The 26131-nt window shown below is 35.1% G+C and overlaps 1 protein-coding gene across 6 annotated transcripts in view; it reads right to left on the bottom strand.

The window, feature by feature from the left end:
• The window catches only part of CTNNA2 (catenin alpha 2), a 1185776-nt gene that overhangs the window by 1112945 nt on the left and 46700 nt on the right, over positions 1-26131 (bottom strand). The window contains exon 1 of one of the 6 annotated variants that reach the window (XM_077134706.1): positions 10132-10422. The exons of 4 other annotated variants lie outside the window; for them this stretch is intronic. The gene's annotated coding sequence lies outside the window, so the exon portion shown is untranslated. Of the gene's footprint in view, positions 1-10131; positions 10423-26131 lie in introns of those variants that run through there. One more of the 6 variants, XM_077134710.1, reaches the window with a different exon arrangement.

Below are 26131 nucleotides of genomic sequence, written 5' to 3'. Positions count from 1 at the left end.
TCAGCTTCTACTCTTCCAGCTGGATTTCTCTCATTATTACTTAATTTCTTCTGCAGTCCAGATTAAGCCCCGCCCCATTTCAGTTGGCTTCATCATAACTAAAATAACATCTTCAAAAGGTGTTTTTTTTAAAATGGGTTCATGCCCACATGAATGGATTAATAAGATTAAGAACATTTTTCTCCAGTGCATAATTCAATCTACCACAGATTTTGGCACAAAGGTGGGAAATACATTAATTCCATCTTGTCAAACTATTCAGGTGTTTGCTTCCTTTTCCCAGAGAGACCATAATCTCTCTTTAAGGACAGGAAATTAGGCCTGCTTGGCTTTTCCATAAACTGGATTGAAATCTGATAGATACCTTAGGGAAAAAAAATCTAGGCATCAACTCTTTCTGTAAGTCAGAAAGAGAGCTGAGAGTGGACTAGACCCAAGTAGGAAAATTAATTGAAAACAGACTTATATCATCTCACTGTCAGACAACAATGACTGATTGCCTCCCCTGTGCCACCAAGGTGTTGGGCACTGGAGAAAGTCCCTGCTTTTGCTAGGGGGCTCCAAACTTTCGTCATTCATCCACACTAAATCTAGAACAGCATTACACAGCACAAAGTAGATGTTCTGAGTCATAAAGGCAAGAGTTTACATGTGTGTGAGAGAAACAGAGTGGGAAAGAATTATTTTCAATTTAGAATAAGATTAGGGCAAAGTAAATAAACTGTTAAAGAAAAAAAATAAAAAACACCCTCAAGACTCAAAATAGTTTCACAAAAAGAAAAGGAATTTTCCCACCCACATGACTGGTTGGTCATCTGACGCAGAAGCAGCTCAGTTCACACTCTTTCCAGAGAGTGCAAGAAAGTGAGAGTGACAGTAAATGGATGAGGGGAAGAAAGGTGCCAACCTTCTAATCCAGAGAACTCTAGAAATCAGCTCAAATGAGCATCTTGGGGAAAAAAGTCAAAATGAAGTTAGAAACAAACAACTTAGCCAATATGAAAGAAATTACCAATAAAATAAAAGCGCTTCTATAAAAATATTCTTTACATTACATAAAATGTAAAATATCTTTGATAAACTAGCACCAGCATTTATACACATTTCTCTTTTGCCCCCTCTCTCTCCCTCTTTCTCGCCCTGCTTTATGTCTCAGTATAAGACTCGATATGGGAGATCAATATCCACTCAGAATTGTTGGTCTTCCAGGCTAAGAAAGGTAAAATGAGATGGAATCCTGTTCTACTGACAAAAAGTCAGCAGAGTTCTTTCTACGATTTTGAAGTAAAGGGGTTCAGTAGAAGAAACATGTAGCTGGAATACGCCTGTATGCAAATCAAAACAAATGCAAGCTTTACATACAGATGAAGTTAAGAAGAGTCTTATGGCAAACTCTGCTGCTTTGTCCCTTGCAAGGCCATTTTTCCCAGAGGACTTTGTCTAGTTTATGGGGGTGATGGCACATTAATGTCAGAAGCATTTCATGCAACCCTTTGTTTCTATGTTTCTTTAGCCACGGTTAAAAATACTACCATATCACACATAAATTCATTCTGTTGACAATCCACTTTCACGTAAATAGTCTCATTTGATCTGGTCACTCCCAAATTGTGTTCTGGTAAAAATTAGAATGCTAAGTTAAATGATCCAATATGAAAATCTGAATGCAAAGTAATTAAAATTAAAATTCCATTGGAAAAATTCAAATTACCTCATTCATAGATGGCAAATCAAATTAATTTTATAATAGTTTTTTCTCATAAGCAAAAAATGACTTAGTTATATCTTTCGATTTTTTATAGTAATTATACTCCAGCATAAAGATAGGCCCTATGTCTCCCAACGGAATATAAATGCACAACAGAGAAAAGAAGAAGAGTAGAAAGATAGCATGTCACTAATATTCAGTCCCTGTCCTCAGAGTAAAACAAAATGATGAAATTGATTATATCCATCTGAATTGACCGAATATCAAAACAAGCTATTTTGTATGTTAAAGGATTTATGTAATACCTCATTTTCCAACATAATTTAAAAATAAAATGCAGCTCTTTTCACATCTGATAAGTTTTAAAAAGCAAACTACTGCTATTGCACAGGAAAATTTATTACAGCTATAGTTACTTTATCAAGAAAGAAGTAAAACATCCACATAGTTCAGATAAACAGGTATGTATCAGCCATAGAAAAGGTCCTATCTTGAGACAGCAAATCTAATGTGGTTGTGTTTTAAATAAAGGGGGGAAGCATAGGTTTAAAAATACGAGCATAGCACATTTATAGAAATATGTCCAAACTGAGAACATGAGAGAAAAGAATAAAGGAAGGCTATTTTGCAGCCCAGTTATTCCTTTGGAATGCAAAATTCTCCATATCAATATTTTAAAGGAAGCATTTCCTTATCAGTTAGGAAAGATCAAATGGCTGCTGACTACCTGAGAACATTCTGTAAGCTGAACCGTAATAGCCTTTTTATCAGATTTGTAGAAATGAGGACAGTTGCTCAAAAACTGTTTAAAAACATAGCAATCCTTGCATTCCCCCCAAAGAACTACAACAAACCTAGGAACAGAATTACAAACAAAAGAAAACATCCTTTCACATATATATGCTTGTAAAATAGGGACCAGCATGAGGTGATTAAGTAGATGTTTCAACAAGGTCCCTGGGTAGAGAGCTCACAAGTCTCCTCAAAGGACCAATCAGCAGGTTTCACACTGTTTTCCTCAGGAATCAAAGAAACCTTTATTTATTTTATTTTATTTTTCCACATGGGCAAGCACCGGGAATTGAACCCAGGTCTCCGGCATGGCAGGTGAGAACTCTGCCACTGCGCCACCACTGCCCACCCAAAACCTTGATATTTTAATTCTCTTAGGATCAAACTTAAAAGAACTACTGAACAAATAATCTGGGAAATAGGTGAGAGCAACTGAAGAAAGTTCAATGAGTTAAACGATCAGATACCCTTGTAACGACATAGAAAACAAGGTGTCATCCAAACTAAAATTACTTTGTGTAGCCCTATAAGAGAAAGACTCTAAGCCTTGTTTTTAATTAAATTTGAAGACTGAACACATTTTTGTGCTTGCCAAGATCAGTCATCAAATTCTTAGAGAGAAATTAGAAGACACCTGCAGCTCAGTGAGATAGTGAACATTGTCAATTTGATTTAAGGCTTCAATAGTCTTTGTTTAGTTTCCACTCCTTCCTGATACTCTTAGGATTAAAACTGTCTCAGGAAAAAGAGATCAGAAAATTGCCACAGTAAAACAGCCATGACACAGGCAGGATATTGTTCTTTTCTTAATTGATGAGAGTGTTGTTTAGCATATATTTTACTTCCTTTTTTCTACTACTGGGTCCCATTACCAATTTTGCATCTCCTTGGCTAAGCCTATTCTAGGGAAAATCAAGAATGAGAGTTCTTCATCTACCTCCTATCTTTCAAATGGTAATGAGGGTTCAGGAACTGTTGCAAGGAATTTGCTAAGGAGGTTTAGGAATAAAAGGACAATAGTGGAGTAGGGGAGACTAAACTAGACCATTTTATTGAGACTATGAAGACAAAATTTAGAAAACAATGCACACATTTCCAATTTATAAACCAATGAGTATTGAAACGAATAAAAGTGAGCAATTATTTCTTATAGAATGAAGAAGATAAGAACTTTTCCAGGCTAAAATTACAGAACATATATTTTATTACACACAACACTAGCTGTGTAATTACTTTTCCAAACAGTGGCACTGAATCAAAGCTACTTTCAGAGGACAGCGCTGGCCTGCTGGAGATCCAACCATGGTTCACTACTGAAGAAAAATGAAATGGCCTTCTATTTACACATGAGCCCTACTCAGATATGTCCATTTTCAGGACAGGATGTCAGCCTCCCAACTAGCACTTAAAGATGGGCATCTAGTAACACAGAACTAGGAAGGAATATTTCACATCCACTGCTAATTAATAATACTAATAATACTCTCATTAATAACACTAATTGTTAGTATTAACACTCTCATTATTAATAGTATTAGTAATACTAATAGAACTAATTGCTAATATTTATTGAGCACTTACTATGAGCTATGCACTTTGCTGGGTCCTTTTTACCCACTGCCCCATTTATTCCTCCAGATACCCTCTAAGGAAGGTGCTACTTTCCAAATTCAGCATTCCTAGTAATTTATCCAGATCACCATCAAGAATAAAAGATCTCATATCCACTTGACTCTATATAGGTTACACACTGTACTTCCCATATAATTCTTAAACTAGATTACCTCATTTTCTAATACTTTAGGTATAAATTGTAACTCCATTACTACGCCAAGAGCCTTCAAGTCGTATTCATTCAGTGTGTCCCATGAATTCAAGAAATTCCAAATATTACTCCTCATCTCTTTTCTCTTGGGGTGGTATTATCTGTCTCTCTTTTTTTTTCCTCAGTACATTTTCTCTATAGCTATTTATGGCATAAAATCTTATCAGAAAACACTTTTTTCCATTCCTTAAGAGTCTATATTTTTTATTGATTTCTGGAATGGATTGTCAATTTCAAAGATTTCATTTAGTTGCAGGAAATTTGAGAACAATGGGAATGCAAGATAATTTTTATGATACAAATTCAAATAAAAATGCTAAAATAAATGTAAATATGGCTTTAGCCAGAAAACTCCAATAAAAGTGGAAGTACTGTTCTTACAATACTTTAGTGGTTATGAAATAAAATTTTAAAAGATGAACAAGATATTAAAGGTTTGTTTAAGTGAACTACTTTCTTATGAATCTCAGTTTACCCTTGAGAGGGGCTGAAGTCTCTCGCGAGAGTTAACACAACCAGAAAAGAGCTTCAGAGGCTGCATTGTCTAAATCTATGAAAGAAGATGACTTTAGATTCCAGACCATTGAAAAATACTGTAATGCATCCCCCCACCCCCCACCAACCAGGACTCTGCCTCTAAATATATGAACATGCATATTTTAGGAAGGCCTGAAGCCAATTTCCTCCCCTCCTTCAGATGAAAAATCTTCTGGGAAGTTCCCAAGTATGTTATAATGCGCTTTTAAGCACTATGCTTTGTTTTGTTTTTCTTTCAAGGCTATGCATCAAGAATGAATCCAGATATCAAAAACAATCTTCACCTCCATCCATTACCAAGACTTCTCTACCATCACAAATAGAAACTCTGTACAATTTATGCATTAACTCCCCACAGCACTATGCATGTAATTGACAGCACTGAATTACATATTTGAATGTAGATAAAAGGGAAAATTTTAGGCTGAATAAATGTTTATAGAATAAAAACTGAAAAAAAAAAAAAAGACCATAGGACTGTAGAACACAAACAGGGGACCTTAATATAAACCATGGACTATAGTTAATTGTACAATTATAGTAATATTCTTTCATCAGTTGTAACAAATGTGCCAAACAAATGTAAGCTATTAATAATAGGGAGAGTATAAGGGAATTCTGTATGTTTTGTATGATTTTTCTGTAAACCTACAATTTCTCCAAAAAAACCTCTCTTGAATCAAGATTAAAAAATTAAGACCATAGACCTGAGTTGAGGCAGAAGGAACGTGAGCCTATCTGTTGCTGTTTATTGGATTTATTTCTGAAGAAATGGGCCCCACAATGGTACTGCCAGAGAGCATAAGAGAAGGAAGATAGATACGTGGGATCCAGGCTGAGAGAAAAAAACTTGGCCAGGCTGATGTGCTGTTGCCCTGGAAAATAGTCGCTGACCATTCCTAGTCTGGACTTATCTTCCTGATAGCTGCACCCAAGGGGCTTCTATATCCATACTCAGAAAGCAAAGTCTAACAAAGGAACTGTTACACTGTGAAGGGCCCAGGGCAGTGTCAGTGACCTGGAGAGCATGCAATGGGATGAACTGGGAGAGAGGAAGAGCTAGAGAGAAGTGGGGAACAGGTGGAGGGAGGGCGGCTGGGAAGGAGAGGAAAGGAAGGAAGTGCCCCAGAGATGGAGTACCCTGTCTGCAGAATGGGGTTAAGGGCCCAGCTCTGGAACCAGATGTTCAAGCTTGAGCCTGCCCCACCATTCCCGTGCCCTGGGCCTGTTACCTCACCCCCAGGGCCTTGACTTCCTCCTCTTTCAAACGTGTATAATCACGGAACCTCCCTTGCAGGCGAGGTAACATTAAAATGGCTTAACACACTTAAAGCACAAGAAACAATGTCTGGCTCAGTGGGACCTAAGAAACATTATGTATCACTTTGAGGCCTTCCTACTCAACTAGCTCAAATCTCCCAAGCCTGGAGGAAGCCCAGACCCGTGTGGAGGTATAGAGAGAGGCTTGAATGGTTCAAATATAAAATTCAAAGCGAAATAATAGCTCAAAATAACAGCAAAAGCAAAGTGCTAAAACTGGGGCATTAAAAGCTTTGTGGTAAAGAAGACCTGTGAACAACAAAAATAGGGATAAAACAATGTTATGCAGCTTAAAAATAGGTAGCTTGACAGAGGGTGAGAAGGGAATAAGAAGCAGAGTCGGGCTCTAAATATTATGCATCTGACCACAAGGCTGATGGCACAGAAAATAAAGAGAAGGAAGGCCCAGGTTTTAGGAGGTGGCATTCTTGGCAGCAAATAATCAAGAGAATGTGACGCCCTTGACAGTGTGATAATATTTGAAGAATTGCTACTCAGCAGAGAAGCCGAGAAACCGGCAATAAGCAGTATGCCGTGGGGTCTCCAGCAGCTACGCAGAGGACAAGTGAGAGACGGGGTTGGACAGAAGGACTTCATACCACAGGGACGAACAACCACTTCAGGAACCCCCTTTCCTTCCAGGGCTTCATTTTACACAAAAGGTGTGGCTTCTGCTCTTGATTGACTTTTAGGTTGCACATGTATTTTAATACACTGTTTTAGGCTCCCCCAGCAGGGACTCTTACCCCCTAGTCACCCAAATGTGGTTTGTGACCCAGATTGACGAGCCTCCAGGTGTCCCAATGTTTACACAGCCTGGATCATAGCTAAGGAGTCAGTTGAACTCAATGGCAAGAAACAGCAGCCCGGGAAGAAGGTGAGAGCTGGAAAGAACAAGAGCACTGTTGGAGAAAGGGCAGCAAACGGACTAGAAGATAATCTAAGAATGTAGCCTGAGACTCAGGGGTGGGAAACTGAGAACTGACACCTAAGGAATGCTGGCTAGGTTGCCTGACAGGGGGGTGGAAGTGATGGGAAATACATACAAATAGGTAAGTATGCTCACCTGTGCAAGTATATTCATTGTTTTAGTAGGGATTAAAAAGGAAGAAACCACATCACTCATCAATTTTCTAATATAAAGCATATTCTTTATTGTTGACCAGCTCTGAGACAGAGTACCATATAGTAAATCAATCTTATGTTTCTATTCTTCATATATTATAATTATGTAACAGTAATAGTCAAATCTTACTTCATGGGGATATACCAGAAGTATTGACAGTAAACTCAGGAATAAGAAAATACGTCAATTACTGTCACTACAACTTAACATTGTCTTGGAAGTGTTAACCAATACTATCAGATAAGAGAAAGAAATTGAAGGTATATGAATTGGAAAAGAAGAGGTATTATAATCTCTAATTTTAAATAAATATTGGGGAAAATCAATTGCAAAACAACTGCAAACAATAAATAATATCAATACAATGGCAAATACAAAAATTAACACAAATAAAATAGCCTTCATAGATTTAAACAAAAATACATTTAAGGAAATGCATTTCAAAATCTAATAAAACAAAATAAAAGAGAAAAAAATAAAAAAAGAAACAAAACAAAACATCTAATAAAACACCAGACATAAAAGAACAACAAAAAAGATCAACTGCCTACTGTGAAATTTGAAAAACTTAAATGAGGAAAAACTTTGAATACTCCTGAGAAATCCAAAAATAGAGACTCAAAAGAATAGAAATATCTTCTTGTATAAGAACACTCAAAGATGACAAATTCTCCCTATGTCCTTAATTTGTATCAATCTCTACACAAACACTACCAGAGTGTTGTCATTGTGTGTGTGTGTATTTCTGGAGCTAAATAATTTTATCAATGTGAGACTGGTACATGAATGGATAGACAAAATAATCAGAAAAGATTAACTAGATCCCAAGTGTATATGAAAATCAATGAGCTTCTATTCTTAGCTTTTATTTTTGTCTCCTCAATTTATTCTGAATTTGAACTTCAACAAGAATAATAACTTGAATGAAGCACATTAAATACATAAAAATCTATGTATTTGTAGCAACACTCATGTGAACAATAAGAACAAGAAAAAAACATAATCACCACCACCTTCTGATTAATACTGGAAGTTTCTAGGAAATGAAATTCCTTCCCTTAGAAGGTAGCAATTACAAATTTTCTATATGAACTGTACTTTTGGGTAATCAAGTCAACCTAGTAGAAGAAAAAGTTCTCCTTCATAGAACAAATCCAACTCATCCATCCAGAGAAATGCAGAATTAGAAAATCACTATTTTGCAATACCTACTGAAATGATTCAATTAAAAGTCAATGGATGAAAATATTAGATGAAAAATTGGCAGGGAACACAACAATAGAGAGATAAAACTGCCAGTACCTGAAATAAACATCATATTTTATGCTCTTCCTGGTTTGATAAAAGGTAAAATATATAGCTTACCTATGAAGCATTCCTTCCAAAAAGTTAAACTTAAAATCTAGTAAAGTTTTATAAGGTAATTTCCAGTTTATAGGAATATTGATGAATGGAGGATAAAGTTGAACAACATACTGGATAGGAGATTAAAGATTTAAACCAACTCACTGCTAAGGAGTTCAGAAATCTACTGGGCTCTGTAAAAACATTTAAACCCCAGGACTAAGTTCTTTTGAGACTTTGGAAAGTGGTACAACCCAGGGCCTCAAGACATATCAGGATTACATCCTATGACTTGGAACTTGATGTTGTACCAGATTACAAAATGATTAGAATTATTAAAAGAAGAAAAAAGTTAGAAAATAGCAAAGAACATTACAATATATGTTATCAGTAGTAACATAAAATGTGACAGGAAAACCAAACAAAATATAAGTGGACTAAAATAACAGTTAAAAGGCAGGGAACTCCAGAATGGCTTTTTAAAATATAGTCATATACTGCCTACAGGAAACAGAGTTAAAACACAAAAAGACTGAAAGGAAGGAAAACATGAACCATGTAAGGAAGATTAGATTCAATCCTAGCCCAGCTTGATGTTAAGGCTTCACAGAAAGCTGTCACTATTAAGGACAATGTATAATGACCCTGGGATTGTGAAAGAGACCATGGGAACAGAAAAGAGAGGCCAGAAAAAGATTCATACTATGTGCAAATTTGATATAAGGTAGAGAATGCACTGCACATGAGCTGGGAGAAGACATTTTACTGGGACAAATGGTTTTCCATACAATACAAAAAGAAAATTAGATTCCTAGCTTATACATAGACAAACATCTGCTCTAGGTGGATGACAGACCTGAATATAAAATGGAAAATTTAAACATTTTTTAAAGACACAGGAGAATAATTTCTGTCTTTAAGACTAGAAAATAATTCTTACGCAAAATACCTCTCCCCTGAAAAAAAGACTCCAAAATATAAGTTCGAACTTATAATAAACATAAATTTAAGTAAATGATAACTGTTTTATCAAAAAACACCATTAAAATTAAACAGAAAGCTACACACTGAGAAAAGATATTTGATGCTTATACAACAGATATAGGAATATTAAAAATATAATCCAATTCCACATATCAATAAGAAAAACACAAATTACCTAATAGATAAAAAATGGGCAAAATACCTAAATAGGAAATTCACAAAACAAAAATATCAGGAAGTCACAGGAAAAGCCCATGATGACATATCACATATATCCAAATAGCCCAAAATGTGAAGTTTGACAATACCTAGTGTTGACAAGAAGGTGGAAGAATGGGAAAATTGACATACTACTTATAGGAATGTAAAATGGCACAACAAACATCCTTTCAAAAATAATTTAGTAATATCTATTAAAGTTGAAAAGACATATACCTTATGAAGCAGCAATTCTACTCCTAAGTAAATACTTGAAAGAAACTCTCAAATACTTACACAAGAAGGCACAAGAAGAGGAATGTGGGAAGATGGCAGAGTAGGGAGCTCCAGGACTCAATTCGTAGACCAGAACAACTGTTAAACAGGTAGGAACTGTCTGAAACAACTATTTAGAAACTTTGGAGGCCAGAAGAACACTGTACAGCATCCAGGGAAGAGTGGGAGGAAGAGATGATAAATCATGGTAAAGACCAGTAAGTTGCTCTTGCTCTCCGTGCCTGGTGGCATTTTCACAGCAGGCTGCAGCGGGATACAGCCCCTGGCTAGCTTGCTGGTCCTCTTCCTCAAGACCAGGGGTGAGTACAACCAATCACTGATCACGGCTTTTGATTACCAACTTCCAATGGCAAGAGGCCTGGCTCTGAAGGCAGACACTGTTTTGACCTACCCAGGCCAAATGCAGAGGTGGCTATTGTTTCAACCCACCTCAGTCAAAGGGCACAGCAGAGGAGAGTTAAAGACACAGCACTTCCTCAGGGCTGCAGGAGACGGTTAGTTGAAGTGCTGCATTCACGACAAAAGAATACAAGACAAAGATACAGAAAAGGATGGCCCATCCAGAAGAAGATGAAAAAAAAATCCAGAGAACACCAGCAAAGAAGACAATGATGTGGACATACCAAACAAATATTTTATAAAATGATCTTAAAAATGTTCAAGGAGGGCAGTGCAACGGTGGCTCAGTGGCAGAATTCCTGCCTGCCATGCCAGAGACCCAGATTCGATTCCCAGTGCCTGCCCATGCAAAAAAAAGAAAAAAAAAAAAAAAAGCTCAAGAAAAATACAGAGAAAGAACTAAAGAATACAGGGAAACAATGAATGAGCAATATGAAAATCTTGGTAAAGAGATAGGAATTTTTAAAAGAAACCAAACATAATTACAATAGTTGAAGACCATGAAAACTGAAATAAATTCTCAGGAGGGTTTCAAGAGCAGATAGGAGGTAGCAGAAGAATTAATGAACTCGAAAACAAGGCACTTGAAATGAGTCAAGCTAAGGAACAGAGAGAAATATGAATTATAAAAAAGCAAAAAAGTCTTAAGACACCTCTGGGACAACATCAAGTATACTGGCATATGCATTATGGGAGCAACAGAAGGAAAAGAACGGAAAGGGACAAAAGGAATAGTTAAACTTAGCTAAAGACATGAATATGCCCAATCCATGAAACCCAGAGAAAATCAAACAAGATAAACATGATGAAAACTACACCCCATCATATATTGACCACATGACTGAAAGCAAAGAAAAGGAAAGATTTCTGAAAGCTGCAAAGGAAAAGCAATGTGTTACACAAGGGAGTCCCAATTAGATTGAAAACAATTTCTCATCAGAAACCATGGAGGCAAGAAAGCAATGGGTTGAAATACTTAAAAAACTGAGAGAAAACAACTGCCAACTAAGAATTTTATATACAGCAATGCTCTTTCAAAAATGAGGGAGAGATTAAGATATTCCCAGATAAAAGCTGAGGGAGCTCATCACCACTAGACCTGCCATACAAGCAATGTCAAAGGAAGTTCTTCAGACTGAAAGGAATGGACACTAGACAGTGGTTCAAAGAAACATAAAAAAATAAAGACCTATGATAAAGGTAACCATTCAGGTAATTATGAGTGCCAGTATTATCATAATATGTTGCTTGGTATATAACTCCACTTCTAACTCCCTATAGGTGCTAAAATCTAAATGCCCAAAAAGTAATGATAAATAGATGGTTTTGGACATCAAAGTACAAAAATATAAATGGTAACAAGAACAAAATAAGGTGGGGGGACAGAGGGATATGTGTGTATACTATTGAAGTAAAGTTGATATTAAACCAAATATGGTTGGTATAAACTCAGAATGTTAAATGTTAACCCCATGGTAACCACAAGGAAAACAGATGAAAAATATACCCAGATACAAAAGAGAACACACTCAGTATGGTACAACACAAAAAAATCCAGTAAAAATAAAAGTATGTATTAACAGAAGAATTGAGGAACAAAAAAGGTATAAGGCATACAAAGGCTAAATAACAAAATGGCAGAAGAAACTCTTGCATTATCAGTAGTGAAATCAAGTGTAAATGGATTAAACTCTCCAGTCAAAATACAGAAATTGATAGGATGGATAAAATAGCACAACCCAACAATATGTTGTCAGGAAAAGACTTGCCTTAAATTCAAAGATACAAGCAGGATGAAAGTGAAAGGATGGAAAAATAGATACTATGCAAGTAGTAATCAAAAGAGAGCTGGAGTAGCTATATCACTATTAGATAAAATAGGCTTTAAGACAAAAACAGTTTTGAGAGACAAAGACGGTCATCATATGCTTAAAGGGGGGCAATTCAACAAGAAGATGAAGCAATTATAAATAAATAAATAAATATATATTTATATATATATATGCACCTAACAGCAGATCCCCAAATATATGAAGCAAATACTGACAGGTTTGAAGGGAAAAATTGACAGTTCCACCCTAATAGTATGAGATTTTAATACACCTATTTCAATAATGGATAGAACATCTAGTCGGAAGATCAACAAGGAAATACAAGACTTGAACACTACTCTAAGCCAACTAAACCTAACAGACATATACAGAACACTTCACCCAACAAAGACAGAACAGACGTTCTTCTCAAGCACACATGGATCATTCTCTAGGATAGGCCATATGTTAGACCACAAAATATTTCTCAAAAATAGAAGTGGAGTTACATAATAAACAACATATTACAATAATACTGGCACATTTTATAAGACCAACATCATTCTCATACCAAAGTTAGATAAAGATACCACACAGACCAATATCTCTAATGAACATAGATGCAAAAATCTTCAATGAAATACTAGCTACCTAAATCCAACAGCATATTAAAGGAATTATACATACACCATGATCAGGTGGGATTTATTCCTTGTATGCAAGATTGGGTCAACATAAGAAATTCAATTAATATAATATACCACATCAACACAATGAAAGAAAAAAAAAACACAGATTACCTCAATTGATGCAGAAAAGGCATTTGACAAAATCCAGTACTCACTCTTGATAAAAACACATAAAACACAAGGAAAAGAGAAAATTTCCTCAACATTATAAAGAGCATATATGAAAACTCCACAGCTAACCTCCTACATAATGGAGAAAGACTGAAAGCTTTCCTTCTAAGATCAGGAATAAGACAAGGCTGCTCACCACCATCACTGTACTAGAAGTCTTTGCCAGAAAAATTAGGTAAAAGAATGAAATGAAGGCATCCAAATTGGAAAGAAAGAAGTAAAACTATTCCTATTTGCAGATGACATGATCCTCTATATAGGAAATCTCGAAAAAAAACATACAACCTTTTACAGCTAATAAATGAATCAGCAAAGTGCAGGGTACAAGATCAAAACCCAAAATCAGTAGTATTTCTCAACATAAGCAATGAACAGTAAGAAAAAGAAATCAAGGAAAAAATTCCATTCACAACTGCAACTAAAAGAATCAAATACGTAGGAATAAATCTACCTAAGAATGTACAGCAGTTATACACACCAAAAAAACTATAAAACACTGGTAAAATAAACCAAAGAAGACCTATGTAAATGGAACATTCATGGATTGGAGGATTAAATATCATTAAGATTTCAATCCTCCCTAAAGCAATTTATAGATTCAATGCAATCGCAATCCAAATCCCAGCAAACTGCTTTGCAGAAATGAAAAACCCAATCACTAAATTTTATAGAAGGGTTAAGGGACTTGAACAACTAAAGCCATCTTGAAAAAGAAGAAATATAGCTAGAGGACTCATATTGCTTAATCAAAAAATGTATTACAAACCACAGTAATAAAACAGCATGGTATTGTCACAAGGATAGACATATAGAGCAATTGAACAAAATTGAGATTTCAGAAATCAACACTCACATTTATGGCCAACTAATTTTTGACAAGGGGTCAAAGGCCATTCAATTGGGAAAGAATAGTGTCTTCAACATATGTGCTGGGAAAAGTGGATCTACATTTGCAAAAAAAGAAGGAGGACCTCTACCTCAAAGCTTACACAAAAATCAACTCAGAATGAATCCAAGACCTAAAAAAATCACCTGGAAGTATCAAACACCTACATATGGAGGGAGGCATATTCAGACGTTCTGTTGTGCAATGGTTGCTTAGACTTTACAACCAAAACACAGCAACAGAAGAAAAAAATAGATAAATGGGACCTCATTAAAATTGAAAACTTTTGGCTTCAAAAGATTTTATCATCAAAGTTCAATGACAATTTACAAAATATTTGACAATACATACCCGATAAAGGCTTAATATCCAGAATATATATTTTTCAAAATTGTTCAACTGAACAATAAAAAGACAAACAAACCAATTAAGAGGGGGGCAAAAACTTGGACAGACATCTTTCTAAAGAAGATATACAAATGGCTAGAAAGCACATGAAAAGCGGCTCAATATCATTAGCCACCACATAAATGCTAATCAAAACCACAATGAGATACTATTTCACATTGAATGGCTGTTATTTTAAAAAACGGAAACTATCAAGTGTTGGAGAGGATGTGGAGAAATAGAAGTACTCATTCATTGCTGGTAGGAATGTAATATGGTGCAGCCACTGTGGAAGACCATTTCATAGTTCTTCAGAAAGCTAAGTATAGAATTAGCTTATGACCTATGTTATAATCATATCAAAACTGATTTGGCTTCTTATTGCCTTTAAGATAAAATTTGATCTTCTTAAAATAAATAGAAGACCCTTGATAATGTCTTCACAACCCATATCTCTAGCCTGGTTAGCATGTGTTACATGCAATTTACAGCATCCCATTCAAGACATTTTAAAAAATGTCTTGTTCTTTACATTGCTTATAAGGCAATCATCCCTCCTTCATCTTCCTTGTAAAATTCCACTGACACTCTAACATCCATTTCATATATTGCCCCTGTTGAGACCCCTTTCCAGGGTCCAGGCTATTAGTTGCTCCCTCCTCTATCTCTTACAAAATCTGTATAAAATGCTATTTGACTAGAAAAACAAAAAACAAACAAACAAAAAATGCTATTTGACTATCACATTTTGTTTTAAATATATACTCACATACTATTCTCCTTCACCAAAGTGTGAGCCTAGCCCTGTCTTATTCATTCCCCGGTTCCTACTAAATTACAGGTGCTCAATGAACATTTGTGTCTGGAAGTAAAGAAACAGAGTTTAGGGAGAGTGTTCATTCAAAAGGCACCTTAAGGCCTTGCAACTCATCAAGACAATACCTGAAAGACTAATTATCATTCGGTAGATATGAAAAAGTGTAAATAAAAGGAACTCCTTGATATGAAACAAGCTTTAAGCTTGGCTTTAAGCACCTTTTGCATTCATTTATTTCTTAAGTACTCAAGCATGAACTTCTAGTTTACGAAATTAAGATGTTTCTACTAAGAATTTGGATATCTTTCATTTTTTACAATTTTCATTCAAATGTTGAACTGTCTGTGCCCACTATTGCACACAACGATTTTCACATGGCATCTATTCACACCTCAATGACTTTACCTGTTATCGAAGGCAGTGACTATGGTAGTATATGTGAGCTCTGTTCAAGTAATCTGGAAGGTTTTCAACTTACAATCAACAACTGAATTTATAAAAAGCTATTATTTATATTGAAGTATCAGACAAAAAGGGCCCACCCTCTCTCCAAATGTTTGAACTGAATTCTTAGACTCATTTTTAGAATGGCAAATATATTTGACTCAGTCATTATAAGAAGGAAAACTCTCATAAACACATTCAAATTTCTATCACTGTTGAATTGGGAACAGTTTCAAATACTACTTACTTCCATACACCTGACCTAACTGTACTACAAAATCATGGTGGGAAAAATCATGTTATTTGAAAGCAAAAAAGTGGTTAATATTTTTAAATAATGTTTAGAGTATCTATATAGTAAATGATTTGGGTTCAGTGAAGGTAATGCTTGCATCAATCAAGATACTATGCAATTTACATTATTCTTTTATATAAATTCCTAAAGCCTGAAATAATACTTAATCGTCTTCCTTGAACTTCAAAGGGCAGATGTCATTTATTTTCTAGTAAATCATCATACAACTGCAAAATCACCTTAAATAACATTTCTAAATGAAATTTGTGCTATGAATCAATAATTTATAATAAAACTTGACTAAACAAACACATTTTCTTTAAAAATTCCTAAATATCATTTGAAGTAACTAATATAATATTCAATGCTCAAAGAATAAGAAAATTTACCTGAAAAAAATGAAATTAAACTAAAAATAGCTCATTGCTTCAAAGAAGAAAGAGGGCATTAAACATTTTGAAACAACTAAACAGCAAATCATATAATGACTATATATTTCTTCAAGTGCAATTACAAAAACTTCCAGGTGAACAATCGGAAATATGTGTCTTAAGCAAGTAAACTACGGTTCTCAGGTGAACAATTCAAATTCAGCTACACTAAAATCAATGTGGAAAGTGATGATTTCATACAAGTTTAGAAGTTTTATACAGAAAATACACATGCAGAACATGGCTGCAAGTTTCAATATTCATATTTTCATTCACTTAAGCAAACTGAATATAAGTTAAACTGAAAGTTATGCTTTAATAGTTTTTGTAGAAATTTCTTTCCTAAGTGATGCATAATAAAGTAGTTCCTTTTTGGAGAACAAGGAAATCTCTGCTCTCATTCAATTCTTGAACTAAATATCGATGTATTTTTAAAGCAATTTTAAATGTATGAAGTTATTTACTTAAACTCAAATAACTAACCTATATATTTTACAACAGGCCCAATGTACACAGGGGCCTGTTGTAAAATATATAGGTCAGTTATTTAAAGGTGTAGCTTCAAGCACAAAAAAGCAACAACACTAAAAATGAATGACAATGATATCTATCAATAAGCATATACACCTAAAACTTTAATTTCAGATTCAAAAATATCTTACAAATCACATATAAACATGAGCCCCATAAAACAAAATGATGAGATTATCATCTGAATCTTTCTTTTAGTAATTAAACTAACATAGAACTTATAATAACTTTCAAATATATATAAAAAATATAGGTGACTTTTTAGTTGAGTTATAAGTAAATTAAATCAAAAGCACAGATATTAAGTATTTCATTTGTTGAGTTTTGAAAATTGTATACACCAATACAATCACCACCCATAAATGCTCCTTTTTCTCAGGTAAATGATATCAATCTTTGACAAAGCAAACAGAACTGGACATCCAAGTATCTCTTCTTTGGCAATTAAAATTGTTACTAGTAACAAATTCTGGAATTCTCATTTGGAAATAATTTCTGAGCTTGGAGGTGACGAATTTTCATCCTTTATGTGCTTGATTATTGGAAAACATCCAAATTCAGTCATAAACAATAACAACAAAAAGGTAGATCATTACAGAGAAGAAAAGATGACACAATCTAGACACCTAAGAAAAGATGACACAATTTAGATACCTAAGTGCTACAAACTGGGTCTATACACTTTAGAACAAAGTTCTCATTTGGTGTTTACAGCAACCATGAGAGGTAGTTAGAACTGTTTTTATTTTGGCAAGGAGGAAATTGAGGTTCAGTAAGGTTAAGTGATTTGGCCAGGATTCCTCATTTGTACAGCCAGAATTCAATCAGGTCTGTGACTCTAAAACAGATGCTCTTGTACTACATTCCAAGCCAACTCTTTATATTGGAAGATAATGTTTGGAACAAAAACTAAAAAGTCACTCTACCTTAACAAAGCTAGCATTCTTAGCTTGAGAGACGGAGAGTGAAGGAATGTGGGGTCATCTACAGTGTCTTTATAATTTATAGATGGTGAAACTAAAGTGTAGGGAAGGCAGAAGAAAAAAGAACATAAAACTCAAGTCTCTTGACTCCAAGTCTGGGTTCCTTTCCCCCACAACTATGGTGTTCAAACTTCTTTAGTCTCAATGCTTTTCTCAAAAGTTGGTAAATGCAGAAGGTTGGTATAAAACAGATCAAAGCAAATAAGTTTTGATTGAGTCTGTGGGAGTCATGAGTCTTAAATCTATTCACTTGTGCTTCCCCAGCCATATTTTCAAGAATTCCTAAGGTTGTGGGCTACAGTTTGGAAACCATCTGCTCTCCATCATGCCATCTCATAAAATTAAACTGGAAGAAAGCCAAGTTTTTAATGTAAAAAATTAAACATTTAACAATATGAAAACTGCTACAATTAGATCAAGATTAAGAATCAAATGAATACAGGTGAAAATAGGCTTGCTAGAAGTTTAGAAAAGGAAGACATCACAGTATGCTGACAATGGTCTTGAGGGAGTTATCAAACAGAAGGACTGACTCAAATATGGGAAGCCCCAAAACAGGAAGGGGAGGGAAGTACTGAAGGAGGGAAAGATAAGGGAGACAGTACTAACAACATTGGAACAAGAAGCATCAGTATGATTCTTTTAAAAAGCAAGTAGACCAATGAAAGCTGAGAAGGCTGAAGTTAAAGCTAGAAATATATGTCAGGGCCAGATTATTTCAAGTTAATGAATCCAGACTTAATCCTGTAGGCTACTGAGAATTACTGAAGTTTCTGAGTAAGGTAGCAATATGATCAAGTTGTTTTAGGAATTTTATTCAGACAGTGATGTAAATATATTCTAGGCAAAAAAACTGAAAGAGAAACATTAGTTAGGAAGCTATTACAGAAGTCAAGGCAAAATAAGGATCAAATTAGGTTAATGGATTTCTATAAGGACAAAAAGAAAGGACAGATGAAACACCAAGAAGGAAGATTTGAAGGGACTTAGAAATAGTAGGTATCAGAAACAGTCTGGATATTTATCAGATCTTGTAAAGAGGAATCATACAGCAAATGATAATTGAACTAAATGACCTCTAAAGTACCTTTACAGTTTTGCAATTGCAAGTCTATGAAACAGACTTTGTGTTGAAATTGTAAGATAATAGTTTAAAGGTTTAAAGCCAGGGTCACTCCAAAAATGATGGATATTATTTCCAAAATGAGACATCTACTACTGATGATTCCAACAGAGAATTGGAAGCAAGCACAATTCCTTTTAAAATGCTGAAATAATGAAAGCCAAAAAATCAAGTAGTACATTAAGGTGTATAATTATTTAAAGTCGAATGCTTCTATCGATTCAATATACTACGTTTTTCTAGGCTATACATAACGGGGGGGTAATTCAGAAGAAAGTACACTGTATGTTATCAGTGCTGACATAAAATAGTGTTAGAACTTTTTCAACCAGTCCTTTCAACAAGCCATACAGATACTTAAGGGTTCAGGTCTTTATATTTATATGCGTCTTAGTTCCCGGCTGCTGAGACAAATATCTCACAGTGGGTTGGCTTAAACAACAGAAATTTCCTGGCTCATGGCTTTGAGGCTAAGAAAATTCCAAAATTTTCTTGGAAACGGCATTAGCATGGCAATAATTTCTCCCTGAGACTGTGATTTGGGGGCTGATTGCCAGGAATGTTTGGGTCCTTGGCTTTTATGTTGCGTGACCACATTCCGAACTTTTTCTTCAGGTTCTTGTGGCTTCTGCCATCATCTCCTCCACGTGGCTTTTTCCTCATAAACCCTCCAGTAATAGGATTAAGATTCAACCTCATCCAGTTGGGCTTCACCTTACCTGAAAATAACATCTTCAAAAGGTCCTGTTCACAATGGGTTGACACACAAAGGAAGGTATTAAGATTATGTCTCCCCCCTCCCCCGCCCCGGAATACATAATTCAATCATTAATTTCCTGGTCTCCTAAAGGCACGGTTATATTCCGCTTATTTTCTTTTTAATTTTGCATAGCATGTAGTCTGTACATTTTATGAAAAACAGAAATTGACTAATTCATGTTTAATTTTAGGCGAGTATGATCTCTAGATCTTTATCCTGTTTTTCACTTACTAAACATATAGTGAATTACTATCATTTTAAAAATTTATAGCTATTTATTAATCTGAAGTATACTTCCCAGAACATACCACCAATAAAATTTCAGTCATAATCTCTGATCTTTTTTGCAATATATTAAACTGCTTTGCTATAATTTGCTCCTGAAATCTAAAAAGAGATAAACTAGCCTCCAATATTCCCAGTGAAATCCCTCATACTCTATTGCTGACAGGTTAAAATCCGCAAATTTCATCAAAAGGTTCTTAATTCCATTATCTAAACTGGCTGATACAATTTTTAAACATGATTTGCATGAAATTGCTTTTAACCTAAGAATGGACAAATATTATGTGCAATTTTTGTGACTAAATTTTAATTTATAATAAAGTTTTAAACTTTTTAAAAAAGGAATTATTGTCTATGTTTACAAGGGTTGTCAATAAGAGTATTTTATCATATATACCAGAAATTTGCAAAGGAAAAAAAATTTCTGGGTACCTTCTAGATACCTGGGATTGTGCTATTAAAGCCTTGCAAAAAGATATATAAGAAATACGTATTACATTGTTATAAGGAAAACTGGTACAGGAATAACACATTGGATTGGGCCATTGAAGGGAGATACAGAGCTATATTCCTGAATATTTTTCAAAAAATAATAGGTGAGAATAAACAATCATCAGTCCTGGGTTATTTAGACATCTACCTGCCTTCATTTAAAACAAACAGCACAAGGTTTCTTACATTATTCTAGCTCATTAAAAATTCCTAAATAATAAAATCTCCAGAAAATCCTAAAAAATAAATCACTGAATGATAAAGTAAGTTTATCTCTCTTTAGGTTTCAGGAGCAAATTATAACTATGAAAACTCCAAACTGTTGTCCTTAATTGTAAACAACAACACCATTGATGCATGTGTATGTCAATTTACCCACCACATGAAAGTTCGGGTTTAACACATATAAGAGTCAAGATACTAAACAAACTCTCTGAGTACGGTAAAGTAATGCTGTTACAATGTGAGGACTGGACATAATGATTTCAATCTACTGTGAACAAGAGGACATTAATGCAATATACCTAGTAATTATAAACTATGGTCACATTTTAGTGTAGCTATGTTATGGGTAATAAAATATGTTTTTAGAAATTATGGTCCAGGTGTCCCCACAATAAATATCAATTCATTCAACACTGAAAAAGCTTTTGCAGAAAAAAAATGCTTTATTTTCATCTTAATAGATCAAAAAAATTAAAGTCTGAGCCTACGTATCATACTTAAGCCAAACTGATGCTGAATTTAAAATTTCCCAAGAAGTTACTAAAGAGAGAAATGTAATTCTCAGGGCAGACTCCACCATTAAGTGTCTTTGGAAATTATATTTGTGGCAGTGGTATCAAGTCTTCCATTTATTCCTGGACAGTTTAAGGTTATAAGACCTGACTCATTCCTAGAAGGACAGGTGAGATGGGTCATCAGAAAAGTATTCAAAGGTAAAGCAGAAATTAACTTAAAAGCCATTCATAAATACATCAGTACTTCTCCAGACGAAGAATTCCAGGGAATTCATCCAACAGCTCTGCCTCTACTTGTCTGGGAAGGGGGACCTGGTAAACCAGAATAAAGAGGAAAGAGTAACTCAGTGGGACCAGAAGGAGAGCTGAAGGCTATGGAGGGACAATATCATTTGAGTTGGTCCTTAAATATTTGGGCAGCCAGAAATAATAGGAGCAGGGTTCTCCCAGAGGAGAAATCTTCCCACTTGCACAATGGCATAAAATATAAAACTGCAAGTGAAGCGGTCTAGCCTGCTTCAAGCATACTAAACTGCATATCTCTGATATGTGGAAATTAACAAGATATATTGTAAAATATCTTGATGTGTCAAGTTAAAGCTTATAAGAAAATCAAGTCCCTCTGGCAGAGAAGAGATAAGACCCATTTGGCATAAAGAATGGGTTACAAAAGATAAACACTTAAAAAAAAAATAAAACAGGAATAAAAGGACTTCACAATCCTTTTGCAATCTCAAAGCTGTATGAGCTACCTGCCAAGGAATATTTCCTTCTTCCAATTTAGTTTTCTCATCTACCAAAACAATAATCTTCTTCCTAAATTGTACTTTAAAAGTATCCATTCCATTGAATTTGTTAAGCTTTTCATTATACTTATCTCATGTATATGTGTTGGGTCTAGAATCTTTTTTTTCACTTACATTCTTGTCAATGTTAAGCATTTAATATTTTATCATGAATTTAATTTAATTAAAGCAAATCATAAAGATGCTACTTCTATTTATAATTTTTGTGAGAACTAAAAGTATGGAAGACATTCTTACAGCAAGAGGTTATAAAATTCAATATCCAAATGCAATGCAAACCTAAAGTTTCATATTATCACAATGGACAGGTATGGATTATAAACTAAGTATCAAACTGAAGAGAATAAAATAACACTAGGATTGGACTTCCATTTTTCCTAGACTTATTTCTGTTCCACTTTTTCATTATTTTATACACAATATATTTTCTTTCATTCAAGTCATCAGAACTTTCTCATATGACTGTCCGTGTCTCTGTGTGCACAGCCATCATCTGGAAAATAAACTGAAAGAAATCATTTCAATTTTTCCGCATGTCATCTTTTGGATCTTTGCATGTTAAGATACAACTACAATATACCACATATTTGACCACCTTGGAAATAAAGAGAAACATTATGGTTGGAAACATTAAGAAAATTTCCACTTTTCTTTTAATGAAACCACTCTTCACAGGAAAGAGTACTTTTGTGGTTGAATTCTGTATTTGGACTGAAATAAAAGCTAGTCTGTTTATCTCCACCCCCTCCACCTGCCCACAACATGGGAAAGTTCCTTCTCTATAAATCAAAGTTTAAGAGTGCAAAAGATCAGGAGGCATAGTCTGGATTAGTTATCAGGAATTTGTAGTCGTGATGGTTTTCATGAAATATTTTGTAAGCTGGTGGCTGGTATTAACTGGGACTGCTTGAAGCTCTCACACAATAGGCCCCTGGCAACGTTCTTTAGAGGAATAGCTAATGGATACCTTTCAGTTATCCTCCCACGTATCATTTTGAGCATCAACTGATGCTCTTGGCCACAAACTTCCTGAAACATTCTTGTGGTATCCCACGTTCCTGGTTCTCCACCTACACCTCTAGATGCTCTTGTATTTTCTGCTCTTGGGATCTATTTCCTCTGTCTAGTCCATAAATGCACAGCAATCCTCAAGGTTCTACCTTCACTCCTCTCATTCTTCTCTCCATATTTTCCTGGGAAATGTTTTAAACTATAAGCTTCAATACTACTTATGCTTTGATGAATCTAAGTTGTTTTTTTTTTTTTTTTGCACAGGCAGGCACCGCAATCGAACCCGGATCTCCAGCATGGCAGGCAAGAACTCTGTCATTGTGCCACCATTGCCCACCCAGATGAAGTTTAACTTTGTCATCTCCAGCACAGAGTTCTTTCTCCTGAGTTCTATTTTCAGCTACCATAGGTGTCTTCTTGATGACCCTCAGGCATATCAGATGAAACATACACAAAACTGATTTCATTGTATTCCATGCAGAAAATGGCTCCCTGTCATCACAATTCCACCAGATGTGCAAAGAAAGAAACATGAAGGAGGTCCTTGACTCTTCCTATCACTCAGCACACACACAAGTCACGCAACAAGCCCTTGGAGCGTACGATCTTAAAATTAAAAATTCTTCCATCAGTTTCCAATCTACTGTCAATATCTTAATTCAGGCCATCATCATCTCATTCATCAGCTTTCTAAATCCTCTCCCTGCCACCAGATTTGCACCAACCATCAGAGTAGCAGAAGTAAACAAAAATGTAAATCTGATCAAGTCCGTCCCCTGATTAAGTACTTACTTCTCCTCTGCTCATAAATAAAGATTCACATTTTTAGCATGGACTGCCAGGTCCTTTATGACTGCCTCAAGTACCTGCCCTTACAGAGTTTACCAGCTTATTGGAAGAGGCAGAAAATAAACAAATAAATAAAATAGTATTTGTGAAAACAACACAACTGAAATAAGTACATGAGGATATGGAAGTACCAATAAACGATTTGGTGCCAATATCTCTAGCATGATTCTTGAACTTCAAGCAAAAGAGTAACAAAGATACTTTAGAATACATTCTTAGGAACAGAAGAGCAGGACAGCTGATTCTCTCTGCTTTCTGCCCCATATAATAAAACAAATTTAAGTATAGTTCAGGAAAAAAGTGTGAGCTCTCCTTTTTACAAAAAGTTTAATGTGCAGTCCAGCGATGTGGTGAGGTGCAAATTAGTTTTGTTTTCATCCCACAAAATGTCAACACAAATGTACACAGCCTGCAGAGTGGAATTTCTAAAATAAGCCAAGAATGTGTAAGTCCTTCCACTTAAACAGGAGACTCAATCATAGTCTCTATTTCCCAGCTTAACGTGCTATTTTTTGTTCACTTTTTGGAAACTCTTTCCACTACCATATAGGTTATATAATGGAGCACTAAGTTGCACACAATTAGGACTTTAATTTCCCGTTGTTATTTATTTTTTAAAAATATTCAAATATTTAATAATACATAATAAAACAATAAAATGAAATCCAATAGGAGCTTTTCTTCACCACTGTTTCAACATGCATTTTTTTTTTTTTTTTTAACATGGGCAGGCACCGGGAATCGAACCCAGGTCCTCTGGCATGGCAGGCAAGCGTCTTTGCCTGCTGAACCACCGTGGCCCGCCCCCAACATGCATTTTTTAAATCACCTCTCAGAAAACAAAGGCAACTCTATTCCTATTTTGGGTGATAGTGATAGTAAGTGATATGTGTTAGAGCCAAACTGGGGTGATGGGAAAGGGATACTCTTTGCCCTGTCCTCACTGGTCCACACTGGTCAGCCTGGGCTCCAGGCATGTCTTGGTGGAGATGACCTCTCTTATAAGGAGAAGAAGCACTGACACACCCCATGCCAAAAAACAATGTAATCTGGGAGGACAAGCATATCATTCAATCTAGATTTTGACTGCATTCACTATGCTGGCTTTGAATGACCAACGCACATTTCAGCAAATCATGCTTTTTACAAAGTAACAAAAACTAAATACTTGTTCCACCATTATTCTGATTGAGTTCCACACAGCATAATTATACAAGTTGGCCTAACAGAACATAATGTGCTCCAACCTTTTTTTTCTATTTTGCGTATGAATTTAAAAAGGAAATTCATAAATTACATGTGGAAATAACTGTGTTTGCATCAGCACCAAATAGTATATGCTTTTTTCCTCGTGATATAAAACAGGGTTGTATTAGCTTAATGTAAAACTTGCATCATACATTTATAGATCATAACCCTCTCAGTGTTTGGCAATGATGGTAGTAGAACGGGATACAATTTAAGCAATATTACTGCACCTTTCCTACCCAGTAGATTTGGAACAGAAGTAAGTTGCATAGGGTCCTGATGGTTATAGGTGCAACTTTGATTAAACAAAGACAACATCCATTTTTGTCCTAAAGAGGCAAAGAGCATGCAGAGTTTGGTAAGACTTTCCAGACAAAACAACCCTGTATCCGATCGTAAATTATATGAGAAAAATATAGATTTTTCATGCAAATATATGTATAAATGAATACGTGCAGTGTACACTCAAAAGAGAAAGCGACACTGACAGTAGAACAAATATTCTGAACTGTATATTCAGAGCTTTCCCCTCTAAATACTTAACAAAGCAATATCTGTATAACAATGATGAATCACCTCTGAGATAACGATGTAAATTGGATTTGCACTTCCCTTATCATACTCACTGGACTATGCCAGGACTGAACACATTCTTCATATGTAAGTGCATAACTTATTTGTTATTGTTAATACTTACATTCATATCTGAACAAGAAGCAATATCTTACAAATTAGGTTTCATTAGCATTTTCCCCCATATCTTTCTCACTCACACACGCATGTACACACATTCAATTTTAGCATCAAATAAGAAACTCCAGCATTTTAACAACTATCTCCAA

Source organism: Tamandua tetradactyla, chromosome 17 (assembly GCF_023851605.1).
Source record: "Tamandua tetradactyla isolate mTamTet1 chromosome 17, mTamTet1.pri, whole genome shotgun sequence".
Lineage (NCBI taxonomy): Eukaryota > Metazoa > Chordata > Mammalia > Pilosa > Myrmecophagidae > Tamandua > Tamandua tetradactyla.
The sequence above is the reverse complement of the archived record's forward strand: the minus strand, read 5'-3'. Positions and strand labels throughout refer to the sequence as shown.